The sequence below is a fragment of the Peromyscus maniculatus genome, chromosome 2 (assembly GCF_049852395.1).
Source record: "Peromyscus maniculatus bairdii isolate BWxNUB_F1_BW_parent chromosome 2, HU_Pman_BW_mat_3.1, whole genome shotgun sequence".
Taxonomy (NCBI): Eukaryota; Metazoa; Chordata; class Mammalia; order Rodentia; family Cricetidae; genus Peromyscus; species Peromyscus maniculatus.
In genome coordinates, this window is record NC_134853.1 from 150,927,889 (window position 1) to 150,952,847 (window position 24,959).

Sequence of the window (24,959 nt, forward strand, 5' to 3'; positions counted from 1 at the left end):
CCTCTCTATTTGGGGGATATTTTTGGCATACTAGAGATTGGACCTAGGGCATCATGCATTTGAGGCAAGTGCTTTACCTCTAAACGGTAGCCCCTGCCCTGGGACTCTGTCTAGAAGAAGAAAAGAAGGAGGCGATTGAATAGTTTAATGACAAAGCAGTCGGGGGAGGGGAGAGGAGACCAAGGCAGAATTGTCCAGATTTTTGCCTTGGGTGGCTGAGGCCACAGTGGTGCTTCTTCTCCTACAAGATTGGGCAAATGATACAGGCCTGCGTGGTCTCCATTGGGGGTGGCTGTTTCTCCTATAGAGATGCTAATTTCAGAACAGAACGTCCAGTGATCTGTGTGGGTCATTGGAGACAACAAGGTATTTATCCAAATTGAAGCTTAAATAAGATTAAATTTTGAAGCCTGGCAGTGGTGGCACACGCCTTTTATCCCAACATTCTGAGGCAGAGGCAGGTGGATCTCTGTCAGTTCAGTGTCAGCCTGGTCTACAGAATGAGTTCCAGGAGGCCAGGGCTACACAGAGAGACCCTCTCTCCCTTCCTCTCTCTCCCTCTTCCATTTTTTTCTTTCATCTTTAAACAGAAACCCTGTTTCAAAAAAACAAAAACAACCCCCCCCCAAAAAAAAAAATAAAATAAAATTTGAAAGAGGAACTAGACCTGGGCATGGTTGCACTTGTAATCCTAGTACTTGGAGAGAGAGAGAGAGAGAGAAAGAGAGAGAGAGAGAGAGAGAGAGAGAGAGAGAGAGAGAGAGAGAGAGAGAGAGAGACTTGCCCAGGACCTCGCTGCTAGTAAATGTCTGAGCTCATATTTAAATTCAGGTGTTCAGGTGACACCAAGTCTGTTCCCATCTCTGTGAGAGTGAAAGCACGGTCATGAAATGCTGATGTGATCTGCCCACATCCCCTTTACTCCTCTGCCCAAGTACTGCCAACCACCCCCGTCTGTGGCACTCACTCCAGCCACGCTGTGCTCATGGACCAAACATCCGCCTGTCAAAGATGCTCTGCCTGTCAAAGATGCTCCGCCTGTCAAAGATGCTCCTGGCTTCAGGCTTCTGCAGTTCCACGGTCTGTCTGAAACCTTCTCCTGCCCCTGAGCTGCGGGGCTCATTCTCTCGACTTCTATCTCCCTGCAAATCTGGTTTTCTTTTCTTTTCTTTTTTTTTTTTTTTTTTTTGTTTGTTTTTTGTTTTTTGAGACAGGGTTTCTCTGTGTAGCTTTGCGCCTTTCCTGGAACTCACTTGGTAGCCCAGGCTGGCCTCGAACTCACAGAGATCCGCCTGGTTCTGCCTCCAGAGTGCTGGGATTAAAGGCGTGCGCCACCACCGCCCGGCTTTCTTTTTTTTAAACATGTGGTGTGTGTGTGTGTGTGTGTGTGTGTGTGTGTGTGTAAGTATGTGAGAGGGTGCAAATGTATGTCTGTCATTGAACCAGTGGAGGCCAGAGGTCAATTGCAACTGTTGTTGCTCAAGAGCTCAGCAAGACCCAGAGATCCACCTTTCTGTGTCGTCCCTGCGCAGGATACAGGCGTGCCTCCTTGCTTCTCTTTTCCCTGTGGGTTCTGGGGACTGAACACAGGTCTTCATCTTGCAGGCAAGCATTTTCCTAACTGAGCCCTCTCCGCAGCCTCTCAAACCTTCCTTTTCTTAGAGCTGCCTCCCCTGGCCACCTGTTTACATTTGTATTCCACGGTAGATGTGGAATATACCTGTCATGGCAGCTGCTCAGGAAACTGAGGCAGGAGGATCACTGAACACCAGCAATTGGAGATCAGCTAGTAACAGAACAATACTCCAGGCTGGCAAGAAGGTTCAGCAGGTGAAAGAGATTGCCCGATAACCTGAGTGTGATCCCCAGGTCACAGGGTGGAGTCAACTAACTCCCAAAAGTTAGCCTGTGATGTACACCGTGTACCTCCCTCTCCATGTCATACACACACCGATAATGAATTAAGGAAACAAAGCTTGGCTTGGTGGCACACACCCTTAAGCCCAGTACTGTTGGGCTCTGGTCCCCTGTTCCTTGGTTGCTGACCTTGATCAGGTGTCTTCCCTATGCTAATTCCCTGCCCCTCCTTTCCTTTCTCCTAAACAGTTTACCAGAGGTTCCTTGTTTGTGTATCCTGCATATTGGTGTCAACAGCTAGGATGCAAGATTGTAAAATATCTGTAGCGAACTTCTGCCCTCTGGGGTTCTCCCTCTGTGCTGTAAGCCTGTATTTAAGGCCTCTACCCTCCTTCAAAAAACCGCATTCACATTCGGTATTCCACTGAGACCAATGACCCGATGTCTTGTTTCTGTTTTAATCCTCAGCCCCTCGCTCGGACAAGGTGAACGGGCGGTAGCGCAGGCGCTACACAGTGCTCAAGAGGCAGAGGCAAGAGGATCTCTGTAAATCAGAGGCCAGCTTGGACTACAGAGTGAGTTCCAGGACAACCAGGGCTACACAGAGAAACCCCATCTCAAAAAACAAAATAGATAAATAAATAAATAAGCAATAAACCAACAAATTAAACCTTAGTTTGTGAGCATGATGGTACTTGCCTATAATCCCAAAAATTGGGAGACTGGAGGATTGCCTGGCCACATAAAGCGATCCTGTCTTAAGGAGATAATGGGCTGGGTTGTATTTTAGTGGTAGAGTAGGTGCCTAGCAGATAAAATACCAAGGGCTAGCAGGGTGTGGCAGCACATGCCTTTGATCCCAGCACGAGTACCAGAGTTCAAGGTCATCCTCGGCTACAGATTTGAGTTCAAAATCATCCTGGACTAAAGGAGTCCTTGTCCACCCTCCCCACCCCTGCCAAAGAAAGAAAGATTAGACAAGCGAAATGCCTCTAGACACTCGTATCTGTGCGTTTATCATAAGTGGAAGCCTCGTGGACGCGGACTCAGATGCATGTTAGAGTTGAGAAAAGGAGCTGAACTTTACAGAGGAGTCCTCCACTTCCACAGAGACACCTAGCCTGCGCCACTCTGCACCTTTGGTTTGTGGTTGTCCTTTTTTGTTTGTTCTATGATGATAGCTGCAGCATGGTTTTTAATAGTAATCACCAACAGTAAACACCCAGCGACAAATAAATGATCCTGTCCTTGGTCTCAGGAGTTTGGTTTGTGCGGACACAGAAAACATGCCAGGTCGTTTTGTGCCTAATGCGCCTCCCTGGGTGCTGACTCAAGAGTTTATCTTCCTGTCACCACCCCTGGGGTGACAGCAGCATGAACCACTTAATCTGGGGTGGGGGTTGCTAAGAAAGTCTGCCGCCCCAGGGTAATTGCCATATTTACTTGTTCCCTTCCATGCAGCCAATCCATTCCAGCTGCAGGTTGGTCGGGTGTTAAGCTCCCTCAAGGGGCTAGCTATAATAGTTAATGTATTACGCACGTCCATAAAGGATTAAAGATCAGCTCCACTTTAGCTGATCTGTAACTGTCTGTTTGGGTTTCCTGCCCCTCCACAGCCTGCCCCCCCACCCCACCCCATGCTGTCTGGGGACGTCAACCTTGTTTTCTGTCTGAGGATAATTAACCCACTGAGGCTCAGATTTCCTGGATGGAGGCTCTCAGAGATAACGCCCTTTAGTGAGCACTTGCTGGGTGCCAGGCTCTGGGGTAAACACTTTCTGTGAATCTCTCTCCCTCATGTACTCCAGTTCCCAGCCCTCTGAGGCAGGTGGAGGTCTAGTTTGCTGGTTGCCAGACAGAGTCCACCATGTACTCTGCTATAAGTGTCTGGTCCTCTAATATTGCCTTACCATTAACCCCTTCCTGGGGTCAAAGGTCACATGCCATTATGTATATCATCAACCTGGACAATTTCTTTGTTCTTTTTATTTATTTATTTGTATTTTATGTACATTGGTACTTTGCTTGCATGTATGTCTGTGTGAGGATGTCAGATCCCTCTGGAACAGGAGTTACAGACAGCTGTGAGTTACAGACTGCCATGTCCGTGCTGGGAATTGAACCCAGGACCTCTGGACGAGCAGCCAGTGCTATTTTTATTTTTTATTTTTTATTTTTATTTTTTGGTTTTTTGAGACAGGGTTTCTTTGTGTAGCTTTGGAGCCTGCCCTGGAACTTGCTCTGTAGACCAGGCTAGCCTCGAACTCACAGAGATCCATCTGGCTCTGCCTCCTGAGTGCTGGGATTAAAGGTGTATGCCACCACCACCAGTGCACACAATTTTAAGAATAAAAAAATTTTTTAAAAGAATTTAAGGCTTAGTCTGGAGATACATAGAGCTCAGCTAATAGAATGCAAGAGCCCCGCATTCTGTCTCCAGTAGTGCATGTAAACAAAACCAGGCATGGTGGCAAATAATTGCAAAGCCACAATCAGGATGTACACGCAGGAAGATCCGAAGTTCAAAGTCATCACCAGCAATATAGCAAGTTTAAAGCCAGCCTGTTGGTTAAATGGCGCGCTGCTCATGGCTGAGGAGGAGACTGCTGATCAGAAGAATCACAGGCCATGGTTACCTTTTTAGAGCTTTATTGGGCCTACCTGCTTTTTAGGATGGTGACGTAATTAAGGATAGAATCCTTACACAGCCTGGGTTACTCTGTAAGAGCCTGGAGCAATGGCTCAGGGTTAAGGGCATTGGGTGCTCTTGCAGAGGACCAGGTTCAGGTCCCAGCACCCACATGGTGGCTCACAACCATTGGTAGCTCCAGTTCCAGGGGATCCATTGTCCTCCTCTGAACTCTGCAGGCACCAGGCACTCACATGGTGCACACGCATATGCAGGTAAAACACTCAAACACACACACACACACACACACACACACACACACACACACACACACGCCGTACAATGTATATACACCAATACCACACACTCATACCAGGCACATGTGGCATACACATAACACACACAATACATACACACAATGTACACACCAACAACACACACACACACACATGCCATACAATGTATACACACCAATACCACACACTCATACCAGGCACATGTGGCATATACATAACACACACAACACACACACACACACAGTGTACACACCAACACCACACACACACACACACACACACACACACACACCGTACACTGTATACACACCAATACCACACACTCATACCAGGCACATGTGGCATACACATAACACACACAATACACACACACAATGTACACACCAACAACACACACACACACACACATGCCATACAATGTATACACACCAATACCACACACTCATACCAGGCACATGTGGCATATACATAACACACACAACACACACACACACACACACACACACATACACAGCACAATTACTTTTCTAAAGGCTTGTTTTTATTTCCCAACTAAGTGTCTGTGGTATCTGCGCATGTGTGAGTACAGGTGCCTTTGGAGGTTAGGGCTTAGGACCCCACACAGCTAAAATTACAGGAGGATGTGAGTCTTCCAATGTGTGTGCTGAGAACAGAACTTAGGTCTTCTGGAAGAGCATAAGCACTCTTAACCTCTAAGCCATCTCTCCAGCCCCTTAATTTTTAAAAAAGAAACAAGCTGGGCAGTGGTGGTGAGCATCCCAGCACTCAGGAGGCAGAGGCAGGTGGATCTGTGAGTTTGAGGCCAGCCTGGTCTAGAGAGTTCAAGGACAGCCAGGACTACACAGAGAAACGCTGTCTTGAAACCCATCCAACCCCCCTCCCTCACCCCCAAAAAGAAACAGAGGCTTTAACAGCATGAGTGAGGCCCTGGGTTCAATCCCAGCGCTGCAAAACAAAACAAAAGCAGACTACTGAGAGGAAGCCCCATTAGGAAGCAGGAACGGAGGGAATGGACGAGAGTGCTCAGAAACTCCAGATTTCATCAGAAGCCTGGTATAACGCCCCCTAGAGGACAAGGCTGTTAGTGATGACGAGACCTGCTGGGAGCTGACTGCATCTCCACTTCTTGGTCCTTGGTGAATGGGGTCTATCAGACACTAGTTACCTAAGAAACCACACAAAGGCCCCTGTTGGCATTCGTGGGTGCAAAAGCTGTGGAAGATTGGGCCCCTAGCTTCCACTCTGGTGGGAAGATGAGAACCCAGAGTGCGGCGTTGGTGTGACCATGCAGATGTGCAGCATTCCTCAGCTCCCCACAGGAGAGAGTGACACAGACAAGATGCAAATACTCAGGCTGAGACACCATCTCCACCTCCTACAGCCAGGCAGCTTCTACGGCCTAGTGAAGATGAAAAGGAAACCCTTGTGACACACGTAGCCACAGTGTGACACACTTAGCACACATACTGGGACTGCGGTGCCGGCAGACACGGCTGGGTAGGAACCGTTAAAATGCTACAAGCAAGAACTGCAACCAGTGTGGCTTCATCATCACTGGTATCTGCTCTTCCCCTGGAGGACCGTCAGGAAAGGACTGTGCAAGAACCGGGACCATGTTCACGGTGTGACTTCAGGAAAAATCTTTCTAACCTAAGATTACAGGCTGCAGACTGAAAAGAGACAGCTGTCTTCAGACTCTTGAGACTCCAGGGAAGGATGGGAAATGAAGCCCTACAGAGCAGAAGGGACTTGCCCAGTGTACAACAGCAAGCCTCAGCAACAGACAGCCTTTCCCTGGCCGGTTCCTTCTCAGCACAATTTCTCCATTCTCAGTTTGGAGAGTTTTGAGGGAGAGGCTCACTCTGTAGCCCAGGTTGGCCTCCCAAATACAAGGATTACAGATGTGTGCCACAACACTTACACACACACACACACACACACACACACACACACACACACACACATTGGTTTTTAGAGACAGGGTTTCTCTGTGTAGTCCTGGTTGTCCTGGAACTCACTATTGTAGACCAGGTTAGCCTCAAACGTGGAGATCTGCCTGCCTTTGCCTCCTAAGTACTGGGATTGAAAGTGTGTGCCACCCACCACCTGGTTATTTATTTGTATTATATTATATATGTATGCATATGTGTGTATGTATATATATTTATTACATTTTATTTTATTTGTGTTTGGGAGGGTATGCCACAGCATTCTTGTGGAGGTCAGAGGACATCTTATGGGAGTCAATCCACTCCTACCATGTGGGTTCCAGGGATTGAACTCAAGCCATGAGGCCTGGTGGGAACAAGACAGGATCTTGCTATGTAACTCAGGCTGGCCTAGAAGTCACTATGAAGCCCAGGCTAGAGTAATTTCTTTAGTATTATAGACTTGGGTGGATTCCTGACCCTGGGCTAACCTGTGTGATTTTGATTAGTGATACAACAACTCTGAACCCCAGTATTTTCATTTGTCAAATTAAATAGTGACATCAGTCTTACTGGGTTGCCATAAAGATTGAATTATATGGTATACATAGTATGCAATAATTAAAATACATACCTAGTTCCCATTTTAGGGGGAGGAACTAAGTCTTGCTGCAACTTCTCTCCTCTTAGATTGTACCTCCAGGCAAGAAAGAGCCTGGAAGTTGAAGAAACTTCTGGATGAAGACTGGGTGGGTTTGACGAAGCTAACCTCCCCTTGAACTTGTCACCGGGAGCTACCTTTTTGTACAGGAGATCTAAAAGACACCAGGCAGCCAGAGTCCTTGCCCAGCCTCTGTGGCCTAATGGACAAACAGGTTGTGAAACCACCGAGCTGTGACTCAGCCTGGACCTGCCCCACTGGTTACAGCCAGCAGGCTGGGGCTGTTTGGCTGAGTTCTGAAAGGACATTGTGTCTAACAAACACATCGCCTGTCAAAGCCCTGACAGGGTGCCAAGCACAGACTGTGAACTCTGGTCATTGGGGCGTCATGAATGACTGAACTGGGGTACCAAAGTTGTATGCCTCTCCTGCTTGTTATTCTTGTCTAATGACGCCCGGTGCTCCTGTCAGGATGAAGGAATGTGCTAGAGGCTGGGGAGCGCTCCTGTCTCTCCAGGGGAAGCTTGGCCTGGCCTTTGAGGTCAGCATTATGCAAAGCTGAGTTCAGAGCCCGGGCTCTGCTGCTGAGTGTCTTTGTGACCCTGGGAACCTATCTTTACCCTCTGTAAGCATGAACTTCCAACTATAAAAAAAAAAAAAAAAAAAAAAAAAACCCGCCCACCTTGAAAAGTTCTCATTTAGTGATAAAGTATGCAAAGTTCCTTCCTAAAGTATAGAAAATTATCTGTAAGTTGGTATTAGAATTCTGTGCTGGAATCCATCCTTTCCCGATTTTAAAGGGAGCTTGCCTCTTCTGCAAGGTAGGGTTCATATTATGGCAGAATGTTCCCACTCACCAGCACTTGGGAGATGGAGGCAGGAAGATCTTGGGTTTAAGGCCAGCCTCAGCTACATAATGAGTTAGCTGGGCTACATGAGAAGGGTCTCAAAAGAACCAAAAACCAAAACCTTTTGGAGTTATACCATGTAGCCCAGGCTAGACTCAAATTCATCATGCTCCTGCTTTAGCCTCTTAATTCCTAAAAGCTGGAATAGCAGTCTTGTATCTTATGTCTGGTTGAGAAAGAAACATTGTTAATAAATGGTCCCCAAAGGCACCCAAGTCCTTATCTCTGACTTGTCAATGTTGATAACGGATCACATCACTTTGCAAATGAATTGAAGAAAGGTGACAAGACATTTTTGAATTGAAGTCATTATCCTGGAAGATCTAGGTGGGCTCTGTTTGGGATCATATCTGTCATTATAAAAGGGAACTAGATCCTACTAAGAAGTCAAGAATATGTGCTGTGGTTTAAGCATGTCGCACAAAGTTTATGTGATGGAAACAATCCCCAGGGCAAGGACAGTGAACTGTGAAACTCCCAGAGTGATTAAGTCCTGGTGCTCTGTTCTCATGGCTTCCTTATAAACAACCTATTGCCATTTCTTCTCTCTCTCCTTCCACCAAGCCCTGCTCTTATCTGATGCCTTGCAGCATGTTTTTATGCTTTTCTATTCCATCTAGAAATCTTCACCCTTTGGAACAGAAAGAGATCAATTCTTTTTTTGAGACAGAGTTTCTCTGTGAAACAGTTTTGGGTGTCCTGGAACTCACTCTGTAGCCCAGGCTGGCCTCGAACTCAGAGATCCACCTGCCTCTGCCTCCCGAGTGCTGGGATTATAAACAACTCCACACCTGCTTTTCTTGGTGCTCGGGTAACACGAAGAGCTTCAGTTATGGAGGGCAAGCACTCTGCCAACTACACTGCACACCCAGCTTACATTTATTCATTTTCTATTTCCACTTATGTATGTTCAGACTGGTCAATGTGTTCGTGCATGCCTGTAATCCCAGCACTTGAGAGGTAGAAACAAGAAGATCAGGAGTTCAAGGTCATCATTGTCTATATAGAGGGCCCAAGACCAGACAGAACTACAGGAGAGCATGGTGGCCCACGCCTTTAATCCCAGCACTTGGGAGATAGAGGCAGGAGGATCTCTGTGAGTTGGAGGCCAGCCTGGTCTACAGAGCAAGTTCTAGGATGGACTCTAAAGCTACACAGCAAAACCCTGTCTTGGAAAATAAATAAATAAATAAATAAATAAAAACAAAATCCCAAGGGCTGATGGTTTAACAGGTAAAGGCACTTGCCACCAAGCCTGAGTTCCAGACCTGGGACCCAAATATTGAAAGATGGTGGAAAAGAAAACCAGACCCCACAAGCTGTTCCCTGACCTCCACATTCACACCATGACTGAATGAATTAATGAGATGGCTCAGGGGTTAAGAGCACTTGTTCTTTCGGAGGTCCTGCTTTGGTCCCCAGCACCTACAGAGTGGCTCAGAAACATCCTTCACCTCATTTCCCAGAGGGTCTGACACCTCTGACCTCCTTGGGCACAAGCGTACATGGAGGCAAAATACTCATGCCCATAAAATAAATCCAACCTGGTTGATTGTAGCTGGAGAATTTCTCCCCAGCTTCTGCCATGTCCCACCAGTCCCGGAGCCCATTTATAAAATAAACACACAGACTCTTACATTATTTAAACTGTTTGGCCATTAGCTCAGGCCTATCATTACCTAGCTCTTATTCTTATATTTAGCCCATTTTTATTAATCTATACTTTGCCACGTGGCTTGTGGCTTACCAGTACTTTACATCTTTCTTGTCCTGGCTGCAGTTCTAGGCACTCTCCCTCTGCCTTCCTGTTCCCTCAATTCTCCTCTCTGTTAGTCCTGCCTATACTTCCTGTCTGGCTACTGGCCAATCAGTGTTTATTTATACAGAACGATAATCCACAGCAGTTGATGATGGTGCATGCCTTTAATCCCAGCACTCGGGAGGCAGAGGCAGTCAGAGCTCAGTGAGTTCAAGGCCAGCCTGGTCTATAGAGTGAGTTTCAGGACAGCCAGGGCTACACGGTGAAACCTGGTCTTGAAAAATGAAAACAAAACAAAACAAAAATACAAGAAAGAAAGGAAGGAAGAAAGGAAGGAAGGAAGGAAGGAAGGAAGGAAAAAAGGAAGAAAGAAAGGAAACACCACATATGGTGCTACAAGAAAGTTAACAAATCCAAAATCAGTTATCTAGCATGCACAGGTCACAGGTTTGATCCCCAATTTTTTTTTTTTTTTTTTTTTTTTTTTTTTTTTGCAGGGGGGACAACACACCAATTTACCGTGTAGCCCAGGTTGGCTTTCAACTGGCAATCATCATGTCTTAGTCTTCCAAGTGCTAGAATAAGAGGAATGGGATGGGCCAGGACACCAACTGACTGTTGTGTTTATATTAAACATTTAAAGCAGCTAATTCTGTAGGAGCTAAAAGTGTATCAAGATTGTGTAAATCTGAATGGACAGAAAGTTTGGGGGTTGCCAAGAGTGATGACACTTACCAGTAATCTTAGCACTTGGGAAATGGAGGCAGGAGAGTGAGGAGTTCAAAGTTATCCTGACTACATGGAAGTCCAAGGTTATCATAGGCCTCATAATAACCGATTGATAATCACCATCATCATCATCATCATCATCATCAGGGATCCCAACACTCAGGAGGTAGAGGCAACTGGATCTCTGGTATATTAATTTAAGATGTGCTACATTTGTTTATGCTGTGAAACATTTGTTTAATGATGCAAAGATGTGCTGCATTCATTTATGTTACATTTGTTTAACTCTGTAAAGCTGTGTTACTTTACCTGACTAAAACACCTGATTGATCTAATAAAGAACTGAATGGCCAATAGCTAGGCAGGAGAAGGACAGGCAGGGCTGGTGGGCAGAGAGAATAAATAGGAGGAGAGATCTAGAGAAGAGGAGAAGAGAGAGAAAAGGAGGAGAGGAGGACAGTAGGGGCCAGTCACCCAGCCACACAACCAGCCACAGAGTAAGAAGGAAAGAAAGGTATATAGATTGAGAAAGGTAAAAGCCCAGAGACAAAAGATCTCTATGGGCTCATGGTCAGCCCGGTCTACAGACTGAGTTCCAGGACAGCCAGGGCTACACAGAGAAACCCTGCCTTGAAAAACAAAACAAAACAACATCAACAACAATAATAAATAAAGGACTGGTTATGTCATTCAGTTGGTACACTACTTGCCACACACACACACACACACACACACACACACACACACACACACGCCCAAAGTTCCAGTTCGATCCCAGCACTGTCTTAACTGGGTGTAGTGGAGGTGGGGAGTGGGCGGAGAGGAAGATCAGAAGTTCAATGTCATCCTCTACCATACAGTCAGTCTAGAACTGGGGCTCAAGCTGGCCTCAAACTGAAGATCCTTTTGCCTCGGCACTGGGATTACAGGTGTGTGCCTCCATTCACAGGTCCAAAGCCAAGAGATTACCCATTTCATTTGCTTGCCATTTTGCTTGGCTCATGAGACCTCCTCCTAGACTGGCTGACGAGGTCTGCACAGAACTTTCCGTTCCCATCTGTTCCTTTGCTAGGTGCTGTAGCATTTCCTGTGACTCTCCTTTGAGGCTGAAACCTGAGTTACTTCAGTTGTCCCTAAAAGTTTCCTGATTCTAAGAAGATAGGGACTTGCTGAAGGCATGGTGACCAAGGAACCCAGGAGGATGCTCACACGGACCCTGGGACCTGGGGACCCTGCAGAGACCATAAACCAAAGACCATGACACTTTAGCTTCTCACGAGCAGCTCAGTAGTCCCTTCGCTGTTTTATCACAACTTAAGGCTCTTTAGTGTGTGTATGTTTGAGGCAGCGGCAGTGTGTGAGGGAAGAGTGTGTAGACCAGAGCTCAACATCAAGTGTCTTCTCCAATCACTTTACATCTTTGAGACAGGGTAGCCCCATCTGTCCTGGAACTCACTCTGTAGCCCAGGCTGGCCTTGAACTCAGAGACCTGCTTGTCTCTGCCTCTTGAGTGCTGGGGTCAAAGGCATGTGCCATCACTGCCTGGTAACTTTCTTTTTTCTTGTTTTCCTGCAAGTTTTCTCTTTTTTTTTTTTTTTTGGTTTTTCAAGACAGGGTTTCTCTGTGTAGCTTTGCGCCTTTCCTGGAACTCACTTGGTAGCCCAGGCTGGCCTCGAACTCACAGAGATCCGCCTGTCTCTGCCTCCCGAGTGCTGGGATTAAAGGCGTGCGCCACCACCGCCCGGCAAGTTTTCTCTTTTTCTTACATGTTCCAACAAATATACTGGGCACAATTCTCATGGATTCAGCTTGCTGAACGTGTCTTTCCTTGTACCAATCTCTGTGTGTTCTAATCAGCTAGACCAGACTTCATTGTGTATCCATATCTGGAGATAAGGAGGTAGGCTCAGGCCTTCCAGGCTTCCAGAGCATAAGATAAGTGCATCTCCAGACAAAATAGCCCCATGCTGTTTCCAAGAGATGAGGAAGAGGCTGGGTGGACAAATTCATACACCCTTGCCAGGGTATTTGAGATGGGACTGACTCAGCATGTCCCCACCCAGATAGCCTTGAGAACTGACGCTCCTAGCTCACTGTCCATTCTGCTCCAGTTTTGAATGTACCTTCTCGGTTGTTAAATATTTTTTTCCACACCCACCTGAGTCCTTCTCCAGCTCAGTCGTTAAGTACTTTGAACCCATTCATTTCTACCAAACGAACAGTTTCGGCCCAATTTATCAACTTTTCCAGACAGATCTGTTTTTACAGCTACATACACATCCTATGGCCTGACCCAATGGTCCTGCGTCTCAGAACCTCAGCCTATAAAGGAAAAGTCTACCTGCCCATCTTCTAAGACCAGTTCACCCACAGTTCCCCCCTTGAAGACTTCCTAACTGCCCCCACCTACAACTAACTTCAGAATGCCTTACTCTGACTGAACACTCAGTCACCATCTGTCTGTGTTTGATGGATGGATTAGACTTTTGCTGTCTTCTTCTCCTGTATGAGACCCAATTGCTTTTGAAGGCAAGGACTATACAATATTCATCCTTCCATTTCCATAAAAGTCTATCACAATGATCCCAGACCATTTAATTAGCCTTGTGATACTGAGTAAAGTCATTCATATCTCTGAGGTTTGGTGTGTGTGTGTGTGTGTGTGTGTGTGTGTGTGTGTGTGTGTTGGTTGGGAATTGGATACAGGCTCTGCCATGTGCTGTGGTATCTATGCAAGATAGTTTGTTTGTTTGTTTGTTTGTTTATTTTTCAGAGCTGAGGACTGAACCCAGGGCCTTGTGCTTGTTAGGCAAGTGCTCTACCACTGAGCTAAATCCCCAACCCTGAGTTCTGGCTTTTTTAAGACAAAAATCTCACTATGTAGACCATCTGCCTGGCCTAGAAGTCACTGTGTAGACCACTGTGGTGATATATTGTGTACCCTAATAAATTTGCCTGAGGATCAGAGGGTAGAGCCAGCCACTAGATTAGACATAGAGGTCAGGCAGTGGTGGCACACACCCTTAATCCCAGCACTTGAGATCCTATGTCTTTGCTTGGGAAGCACACACGCCTTTAATCCCAGGAAGTAATATGGCAGGGCAGAGAAAGGCATATAAGGCATGAGGAAACAGGGACTCAACTCTCTTTAGGCTGAGGATTTATTTCATAGAGGTAAGAACTAGTGTCTGGCTGTTCTGCTTCTCTGATCTTTCAGCTTTCACCCTGATATCTGACTCTGGGTTTTTTTTTTTTTGTTGTTGTTGTTTTTGTTTGTTTGTTTATTATTATTATTATAAGACCATTTAATAGCCAAATGAATGGAAACACATGAACTATGAACCAAAGACTGAGGGGCTCCCAGCTGGATCAGGCCCTCTGAATAGGTGAGACAGTTGATTGGCTTGATCAGTTTGGGAGGCATTTAGGCAGTGGGACCAAGTCCTGTGCTCATTCCATGAGTTGGCTGTTTGAAACCAGGAACTTATGCAGGGACACTTGGCTCAGTCTGGGAGGAAGGGACTGGACCTCCCTGGACTGAGTCTACCAAGTCGATCACAGTCCTCGGGGGAGGACTTGTCCTGGAGGAGATGGGAATGGAGGGTGGGCTGGGGGTAAGGGGAGGGCGTGGGAGGGGGGAGAATAGGGGAACCCATGGCAGATATGTAGAACTGAATGGTATTGTAAAATAAAAAATATATATCACAAAAAAAAAAAAAAAAAAAAAGACCATTTAAGATTCGAACAACAGACATTCATGCTGGACTCAAACTCATAGAGATCCTCTTGCCTCGGTCTCCCAAATTCTAGGATTGAAGGTGTGTGCTATCATGCCTGCCCTAATTTTTTAATGTGCATATACTAGGTGACCCTTGCATTGGACAAATACCCATGTTGACAGAGCTGGAGTTCAAATGTTTTTCTTTAGATAAAGATTGATGTGACGAAGGACCGTTCCAAACATCATTCCACGTAGGAAACAGTGGCTGGCACATCGCAGGGAAGCAGCGGTGAATGTTGCTAAATAGCTTTTCTTGGTAGAATTGAGTTGGTTTCCGCTTTGGCTGCCCTTTGCCCTGGATTGCTTTGGCCCTCTCCAGTTCATCCAGGATTCATCCAGGAGGTTTCATCAGATCATGTGACGCAAAGCTCTCTTGGAGAGTCTCACTAGGCCGAATCTTCTGAACAGGCCCGTGAAGGAGGGTGGGGTTGGGGCGGGAGGGGGGGGGGGAGACATGGGCCGGAAGTCCTGGATCTGGAGCTGCCCAAAGGTCTTTGCGCTGACCCAGACAGCAAATGGAACCCAGACCAAGGGAGATGCTGCCTGGTGGGGAAAACGTTAGTCTTCCCTCCCCCACTGTGCCAGGAGTCCGAAGTCCACAGCTGCGTTCCATTCTGAGCACACTGCTCACCCTTTGCTTTCCAAGGCTTTTTTTTTTTTTTTTGGTGCTGAAACCACTTCTCCTTTGGTGTGAAGCGCTTCACTCCAACCCACTCCCTTCACGATGCCTGAGAGAGCCATGGAGGTGCGGACTGACCGAACCCATGTTCCTGCTCCTGGGGACAGTTTCCTCTGAACGCAAGCTGGGAAGATGGTCCAGTGATAAATTGCTTGCACCCACGTAAAAATCCCTAGCACCCAGGTCAAAGCCTGTATAATCTTAGCTCTCAGGAAACAAAGACAGGTGACTCCTTGGGACTCTCCTGCCAGCTGTCCTAACTTAATTTTTGAGCTCCAGATTCGGTGAGAGACCCTGTCCCCCCCAAAATATGATAGGGCCTGGAAAGATGTTAAGTGCAATTACTGTTCTTCCAGAGGATCTGAGTTTCATTCCCAGCACCCACAATGCAGAGAGAGCGGCTCTCCAACACCTGAAACCTTAGCTCCAGGATCGCCAAGGCCTCTTCTGAGGGCACCAGCACCCACGTGCACACACCCAGACACACACACACACACACACACACACACACACACACACACACACGAACACATATACATGCATACACCATACACACACACTAAAACACAGTCTGTTTGCTTTCTAGTTACCAAGCTCTTGAGACTTACCGGGTGTTATATTGAAAACATCATGTGTGTTATTTCATTCAAAACTTATCAACCTTGGGATAGTTGACTTTTTGGACTGGACAACAGTTTGTTATGGAGCCTGTCCTGTGTGGGGTATGATGCCTGGCAGCACCCTTGGTTTCCACCCAATGAAGTTCAGGAGCACTACCAATCGGGATAAACAAAAATGTCTCCTGACCTGGGCAAATGTTCTGGTGGGTAAATTATCCCTAGATGAGAGTGGTCACTTTTTTTTCCTTCAGAAGACACCCCGCAGGAGTCAGTTTCCCCCTTCACCAGGTGGACTCTGAGCATGGATCTCAGGTCGTCAGGCTGGGCAGCAAGTGCCTTTTCCTGCTGAATCAACTCATTGGACCTAATAGCACTATTTATTTTTCTTTTTTTAAAGAAAAGGAAAAAAAAAAATAAAGGACAAGGTCTCATTGTGTAGAGCTCTTGCTGGCTTGGAACTTTCTATGTAGACCAGACTGGCCTCAAACTCACAGAAATCCACCTGCTTCTACAACCAGAGTGCTGGGATTAAATGTGTGCACCACCATGCCCAGCATAACTTTTTGAAATTGATGGTGACATTACCATTTTGTAGATGAAAAAATTTAAACAAGTTATTAATGGTCCTAGGAGCACTTCGGCTCTGTTTGTTCATGCTCTGCCTCACTCCAGATGGACTCGCACTGGGGTTGAGGCTCCTCCGTCTGGTTCCAAAGTCCAAGCTCTTTCTCCACCTCTAGACTGAGCCCGACTGTCTGAGCGCTGGCCACAGAACAGCCAGCCAGGCAGGGAGAGGGGACTGGAAAGGAGCCAAGGCCACTGCCTCAGAAACTGTGATTTTTTTTTTGTTTGTTTGTTTTGTTTTTTTGTTTTTTCCAAATAGGGTTTTGCCATGTATGTAGCCCTGGCTGTCCTGGAACTCACTCTGTAGACCAGGCTGGCTTTGAACTCAGAGGTCTGCCTGCCTCTGCCTCTTGAGTGAGAAACTGATTTAAAAAATTTTTTAAAATTATATGTTATTTATTCAGTATGTGGATGTGTGTGCATGACATAGTGTGCGTATATGTGTGTGTGTGCAAGTTAGAGGACAGCTTCCCCCACGTGGGCCCCGGGGATTTGACTCAGTTTGCAAGGTTTGACAGAAAGTGTCTTTACCCAGTGAGCCATCTCCCGAGTCTGAGACTAGGGTTCCCTGAGTGCTGAGGCCCAGCACTAGACTAGGTGTTCGGGTAAAGATAGACATTTACAACTGCACACCTTGAATTCCAGCGCTTGGTGGGCAGAGGCAGGTGGATTTCTTGGAGTTCGAGGCCAGCCTGATCTAGAGAGTGAGTTTCAGGACAGCCAAGGCAAAAAAAGAGAGACTCTGTCTCAAAAAACCAAAAAGATTAAAAAAAAAAAAAGACATTTACCCCACACCAATTCACTCAACCCCTGCTATGAGAATAAAACAAAGCACACCAAGCAAAAATCCCTGCCTCTCTAGGGTTTTTAAGTAAACAGGAAAATGAGATAATCACACAAATAATTATAACTTGGATTTTAAAAAAAGTCTTTGCAGGCTAGGGATGTAACAATGATATACTTGCTTGACCAAGGCCCTAGGTCAACCTCAGCTCTGGGATTTGGTATGGAGGGAGAAACTACGGCAAAATAAAGGATTGGAAATGGAAGGATTTTATAAAGATGTATTCTAGGAAGGGATGGGCAACCAGCGAAATTCTTTTCTGTTTTTGGGATAGTAGCGTAGGCCAGTCTCAAACTTGATATATAGCCAAGAATGACCTCTACCTCTGATCCTGTTTCCATATCTCAAATGCTGGGATTACCGACATCCATCTCCTTCTCCAGTTGATGTAGGGATCAAACCCGGGGCTTTGTCTATGTGGGGCAAGCACTCCACCAACTAAGCTCATACCCAGCCCAAGATAGTCTTTATGTTAATTAATTGATTAATTCTGAGACAATGTTTTCTGATATATCCCTGGGTGGTCTTGAACTCATCACATATATCAAGTTAGCCCCCAGCTGTGGTCTCCTGCCAGGTGCTAGGTTTAGGGTATACACCACCGAGTCTGACTGATCTCGATGTTGTTTTTTTAATTATTGTTTTCAGAGAGAGGGCTCTTTTAACCCAGTGTGACCTTAAACTCCTCATCCTCCTGTTTCTGCCTTCTGTTAGAGTGAGACGCTAGTTCCACCATGCCTAGTTCTATTTATGCTTTTCTTTGAGTCAGGGTCTAATTCTGTAGTCTAGGCTGGCCTACAACTTGTGCCTATCTTCCTGCTTCTGCCTCCTAAGTGCTGGAACTGTGGGCCAGGCTAGTATACCTGGGTAGACATGTCAATCTTCCATCCTGCTTCTGCTCCCAAGTGCTGGAACTGTGGGCCAGGCTAGTATACCCGGGTAGACATGTCAGTCTTCCATCCTGCTTCTGTTCCCAAGTGCTGGAACTGTGGGCCGGGCTAGTATACCCAGGTAGACAGAAAACCTTTTTAGATGTAAGGTTCATTAGAACCAATTGTATAATGGAGATATTAAAACCAGGCATGGTGACTCACACCTGTAATTCCAGAATTTACAAGACTGAGGCAAGAGATCCATGAATTCAAGGCTAACCTAAGCTACATAGCAAGACTCTATCTTAAAAAAAAAAAAAAAAGCTGAGTGTGGTGGTGCATGCCTTTATTTAATCCCAGCGCTTGGGAGGTAGAGGCAGAGGCAGACGGATCTCTGTGAGTTCGAGGCCAGTCTGGTCTACAAAGTAAGTTCCAGGGCTATTACACAGAGAAACTTTGTCTCAAAAAAAAAAAAAAAGGATGTAAAAGGCTCCACAGAGAGGGATGTGAGATGTGAGAGGTAAGTCAATAAGGCACACCATGCCTGTGAAGTAGGGGTACCACATTCTAAGTCTTGTACTCCACTTCCTCTGCTCATAAATAGTATCTATTTTGCAATAAACTATAAAATCTCCTCAGAAGGTTTCCCAACAGCATAGGACAAAGGCTAAAAAGAAATTGTATTTTTATTAACTTGGGTGTAAAACCCAGGGCCTAGTCCACACTGTCCAAGGTGCTATACCTCTAAGCTATAGCCCTCAACCAAAGTCCAAAATTCTACCAGATTCTCCTGGGACTTTTTCCAGCCTCGGCTCTCAGTTTTCCCTTTCTTGCCCCTTCAAGGCTTGGTGTGGTGGCCCACGCCTTTAGTCCCAGCACTTGGGAGGCAGAGACAGGTGGATCTCCTGAGACCCTGTCTCAAACCCACAGAATCCTCTCCTTTTGTGCCAGCTCCTTTACCCTGCTCCCGAAGTCCTAAGTCCACCCTCATCCTCCAAGCCTGCAGGCTGTCCTTGCTCAGAACTCCCTGGACTTGGATTTTTCCCAGGACTCATCCTGAGTATGTCTATGAAAGTCGTCTTTCTCTCATGAACTTCATGGCCACGAGGACTGGTACTGTGTGTGTGTCCCATTCAAAGCTGTTCTGTCAGTGTGGCAAACAGGAAGCACTCAGAAAGGTATAAACAATAAACAAAAAATTTTCATTTGTTTGTTTGCGTTTTTCTTTTCTTTCTTTCTTTTTTTAAAAATACCTATTTTACTTTATCTGTATGAGTATTTTGCCTGCATGAATGTCCATGTCCTTTGTGTGTACCTTCCTCTGGAACTAGAGTTACAGACAGTTGTGAGTCACCATATGGATGCTGGGAATTGAACCCGGGGCCTCTGGAGGAGCAGCCAGTGCTCTTAACCTCTGAGCCATGTCTCCAGTCTTTGTTTGTTTGTTTTGTTTTGTTTTTTGAGACAGGGTCTCTCTGTACACAACAGCCTTGGCTGTCCAGGAACTAACTGCCTCTGTCTCCTGAGTGCTATTAAAGGCCTGCACCACCACTGCCTGGCTTGATGTTGTTTTGTTTTGTGTTTATTTTTGTTTCTTGAGACAGGGTTTCTCTGTGTAGCTTTGTGTCTTTCCTGGAACTCTCTCTGTAGACCAGGCTGGCCTCGAACCCATAGAGATCCACCTGGCTCTGCCTCCCGAGTGCTGGGATTAAAAGTGTGCACCACTGCCACCCAGCTGTTGTTGTTTTTAAAGATGGGGTTTCATGGATTTGAGGCTGTCCTTGAACTAACTATGTAGACAAGGATGACTTTGAACTTCTGATTCTCCTGCTGTAGTGCTGGCATGGAACCCAGAGCTTCCTGTAATCTAAGGTAGCTCTCTACCAGCATCCCTAACACCATTTTTGTTGGGGAGGGGAGATGAGGTTGGCCTGAGTAGCCTTGGCTCCCCAGTTGCTAATGAGGCTTGAGCTACCCCACCCACTAAGATGCTCTTTGTTGACTCTCAGAAATTCAGCAGGAGCTCAGGTTATCCCTGCTATTCCCGTTATCCCTAGAGCAACAGGAACGCAAGTGATTCGGACTTAGGAAGAAAAGAATTTCCACTGCTAAGACCAGTAAGACTTGTTTTGTTTCTGTTTTTTCTTTTCGGGGCCAGAGGTTGACTTCAGAGAAGGTGGAAGACTCTGGCACCGTATGTTAGCTTTTCCACAGGGGGCGGAAGTGACTTAGCCAAGGTCTCCAGCAAGGGAGCAGAAACCTAATCTGGCTAACATACCTGCTGCCACCAACCAAAGGAGAAGGAAAATTAAGGGAAGGAGTTTGTAATCCCTACACTTGGGAGGTAGAGGCAGGAGGATCAGGAGTTCAAGGCCAACCTCAACTACACAGTAAATTTAAAATCAGCCTGGGCTACATGGAACCCTGACTTGTCAGGTTGAGGGGAGGGTAGGGAATGTGCATGTGGTGGGGGTAGGAAAGGACTGGCAAGATAGCTCAGCACTTCCCGATATGCCTGAGGACTTAAATGTGATCCTGGGGTTCCGAATGGGAGAAGAAGAAAACAAGATCTCTCAAGTTGTCCTTTGACCTGTGTGTGTGTGTGTGTGTGTGTGTGTGTGTGTGTGTGCTTTAAAACTTAAAAAATGATTTTACTTTTAGTAAAATCATTTTTTTTTTCATTTTAGTGTGTGTGTATATGTGTGTATTTGTGCACCATGTATGTGCCTGGTGCCCGTAGGGGCCAGGAGAGGGCATCAGATCTCCTGGAGCTGGAGTTAGAGACAGCTGTGAGCCACCGTGTGGGTGCTGGAAACTGAACCCAAGTCCTCTACAAAACAAGCAAGTGCTCTTCACCAACGAGCCATTTCTCCAGGCCCTTAAAATAACTTTTTTCCCCTCTGAGTGGCCTTGGCTGTCCTGGAACTCACTCTGTAGACCAGGCTGGCCTTGAACTCACAGAGATCTGCTTGCTTCTGCCTCCCAAGTGCTGGAATTAAAGGGGTGCACCACCACCGCCCAGCTACATTTTAAAAATTTATAAATTATAAATAATTTTAAAGATAAAAGGAAAAATCAAGGCAGGAAGCTGTGGGATTATAATACGACATCCATGAGACTTTGAGCAGGTCCTTACTCTGTTATCTTTATTTTCACCATGTAGAGGAACACAGTGTCTTGGCGAAGCGTGCTGGTAAGCAGACTCTGAGGTGGAAATTTGCATACAGCTTTACTTGGGAACAGTGTCCTAGGCTGAAGCAGGGCTTCAGTGCAGTTCTAACAGCCGAAGCCAGGGGCCTCTGCTGGGTAATCCTTCCAGGTTGTTTGAAAGAGAAACAGAAGGACAAACTTCCCAAAGAGTTTTTCAGAGACAGTCTTGGGGTCGAGGCTGTAGCTCAACTAGTAGAGTGCTTGCCTAGCATGCACAAAGCCTTGGGTTGGGTTCGATCCTTAGCGCCACAGGAACCTAGCATGGTGTTACACTCCTTTAATCCTCACACTCAAGGGGCAGAGGCAGTCTCACATAGGGGGTTGGAGACCAGTCTGAGGTTATGAGATCCTGTGTCAAAAAGAACAAACAAAAAAACAAGGTAACATGGTCTTTCCTTGTTGCCTAGGCTAGCTTTGAACATGCCGGGTAGCTAAGGCTAGCCTCAAACTCAAGATCCTCTTGCCTAGTCTCCTGCAACCTGGAATTATAGGTGTATACTACCATGCCCAGTGTAGGGTAAAGGGGCTAGCCAAAGAAACCCATGCTAGCCCTGAAAACTGAGCCAGTGAAAGAAACCCACCCTGACCCTGATACCTGAGCCAGTGAAAGAGAACACTTTAGCCCTGAACCCAGAACCAAAAAAATACACCCTGACCCTGAAACCAGTGCCAAAGAAACACATTTTGGCCCTGGAATCAGAGCCAGTGGGATAAATATGCCCTGGCCCTGAAATTAGAGCCAAAAGGCTAAAAAATGGCCAGTGAAAGAAACACACTTTGGCCCTGAAAGCAGAGCCGAATCTGCCCCTGACCAACTAAGCAGAAAACCAGCCAATCCCTGAGCAGGAAAACCAACCAATCCCTGAGCAGAAAACCAACCAATCCCTGAGTACACATGATCTAGCCAATCTGAGGACTGAAATCTGACCAATTCTCACCCTGAAAATCTTCTCCCTGGAAAAACTCCACCTCTAAGAAGTCCTGCCTGTTCGGTTTGCTGCTCCCATTTTCCAGCCAGGCAGAGGCAGCCCCCCTCCTGGATTCCTCCCTCCCGATAAAGCTCTTGAATGAGGTTTGGGTGAGACCTTCTTTCGCTGGAGCAGAGATGGCGCCTGGGCCAAGCAGAGCAAGGCTGTAACACTTTTTTTGCTGAGGAAACCTTCCCCTACCGGAGAGAGTTGTTACACACCGGAGGGACCTGAGCAGAACTGTAACAATTTTGCTGGGGAAATCCTCCCCTGCTGGACCAGAGCTGTTATATTGGGGAAACCTTTCCCTGGAGCAAGGGTGTAAACTGCGATGTTTACTGTTGTATTCCTAGGCTCCCAATTGCCAGAATACTTTTCCATCTGAGCTGTACACTTTGTATTCCTTGGCTCCTGAATGCCAGAATCTCTTTTCATCCGAGCCGCAACGCTTAAACTTGGCAGACCTTAGTACACTCCTCTCCCATCAAGGACTCGTTGGAAGTTGACTGCCATCACCTAGAGGGGACATAACCATCACCCACAGTGTTCTCTTCAACCCAGTGCAGCTCCAAGAGAGGGACTTAGCTAAGACATTCAGCAACCAACACTTTTTTTTTTGGTCTCACTGTGTAGACCTGGCTTGTCCTGGAACTCACTCTGTGGACCAGGCTGGCCTCGAACTCACAGAGATCCTCCTGCTTCTGCCTACCGAGTGCTGGGATTAAATGCGTGCGCCACCAACGCCCGGCTTTTTTTTTTTTTTTTTTTTAAATATCTTTTTTTTTTTTTTGGTTTTTCGAGACAGGGTTTCTCTGTGTAGCTTTGCGCCTTTCCTGGAACTCACTTGGTAGCCCAGGCCTGCCTCTGCCTCCCGAGTGCTGGGATTAAAGGCATGCGCCACCACCGCCCAGCCCCAACCCTCTTAATGGAGTGAGGAGCAAGGAAAGGAGTGGGTACCACAGTCTATGTGGAATGTTAGGAACATGTAGTGAAGTTCTCCAACTGCCCTGTGGGGACCTTGGCTTCCAGAAGGTACTTCAGTGGATTGGGAAAGTGCTCTTGAATGTGCTGTAGCTGCTGCAACAGTCTAATCTATCTTGGAAGAGAACTTTCTGCCTTTGAGTTGGAAGTTGCTTTGTAGGACCTCACATTTCTCCTTTGGGGTGCCAATCACAATTGCAATGTAAATCATTAGTTGAGTAACAATTTTACACCAGGCTCCTCCACTTGACAGTTACTCCCAAGGGACCGGAAACTTCATCCCAGGATTCACTCCTATATCTATAGGGCTCCTTACCTATTAGGTGATCAGCCTCTGTTGAGTGAGCAAACGCCAGAGCAGAGGTTACAGATGTAACAAACATATCCAGCCGGAGGATCCTGAGGTGTGAATTTGTCCAGCACTTCTATCTACCTGCTCCAGGGCTCTGGTGACTATCTCTAAGCTGCAGGGGATTCCCTCTGCTCCTTCTGGGTGAGCCAAAGGATACAGTGCTAAGTGTGTAAACAAAGCTGCAGAAGTCAAGCAAATAACCAGGACCTGGCTGTGGATAGAGCAGCCAGGAGTTCAAGGCCATGTTCAGCTACAGAGCCAGTTCAAGGCTCCATGGGCTAATGTGCACGCCTCTCTATTTTTTATTAAATTTTTTGTTTGTTTGTTTTTCGAGATAGGGTTTCTCTGTGTAGTTTTGGTGCCTGTCCTGGATCTCGCTCTGTAGACCAGGCTGGCCTGGAATTCACAGAGATCTGCCTGGCTCTGCCTCCCAAGTGCAGGGATCAAAGGCGTGCACTACCACCGCCCGGCTACATTTAACTTTCTTAAAAGATGGCATTATTCTGTTTCTATTTATGTATATGCATGTGTACGCAGGTGCCATGTAGGACAAAGCAGGGTGTTAGATCCTTGGAGCTGGAGTGATAGCCAGTGTGTGGGTGCTGGGAATTGAACTCAGATCCTCTACAAGAGCAGCCAAGTGCTCTTAACCTTGAGCCATGCTTTCTGATAGGTCCTGCCTCTTCAGTTCTAGACCAGAAGCATAATGTGGGCAGGGGAGAACCCTCAGGTGGTCACACATCCTTCTTGCCGCAAGGATGTCCAATAGGAGAAAAAACAGGAAGGCAGGGTGCCACGGCCTCAGTCAGGCAAGTCCCACCGGAATCCTGGCTCTATGGCCTCAGCAGTATTATTTCACCTCAGTTGCAAATCTCTTCCGAGATGGTTGCAGCTTCAGAGAAGCGGCCTCCCACTACCCAGCTCAGGGCCACCTTAGTCAGAAAACATTGTCATTCATCAGTGCACAGTGCCCGACATGCCAACTGGGTGGCAGGATTGGCCACCCAAGCAATGGCAGACTTTTGTTTTGTGGTGCCAGGGTTCAAGCCCGGGACCGCACACAAGAGGCCACCTCTACCACTGAGCCTCAGCCACGTCCCAACTGACTGGCGATACCAGCAGTCCTCAGCCTTGCAATTGCTGTGCGCGGGCAGAGGCCATGAGGTCAAGTCCATGACGCAACCACAGCTTCTGGCTTATGCTAGGAGGTGAACTCTGACCTTCAGGAAATGGACAAACA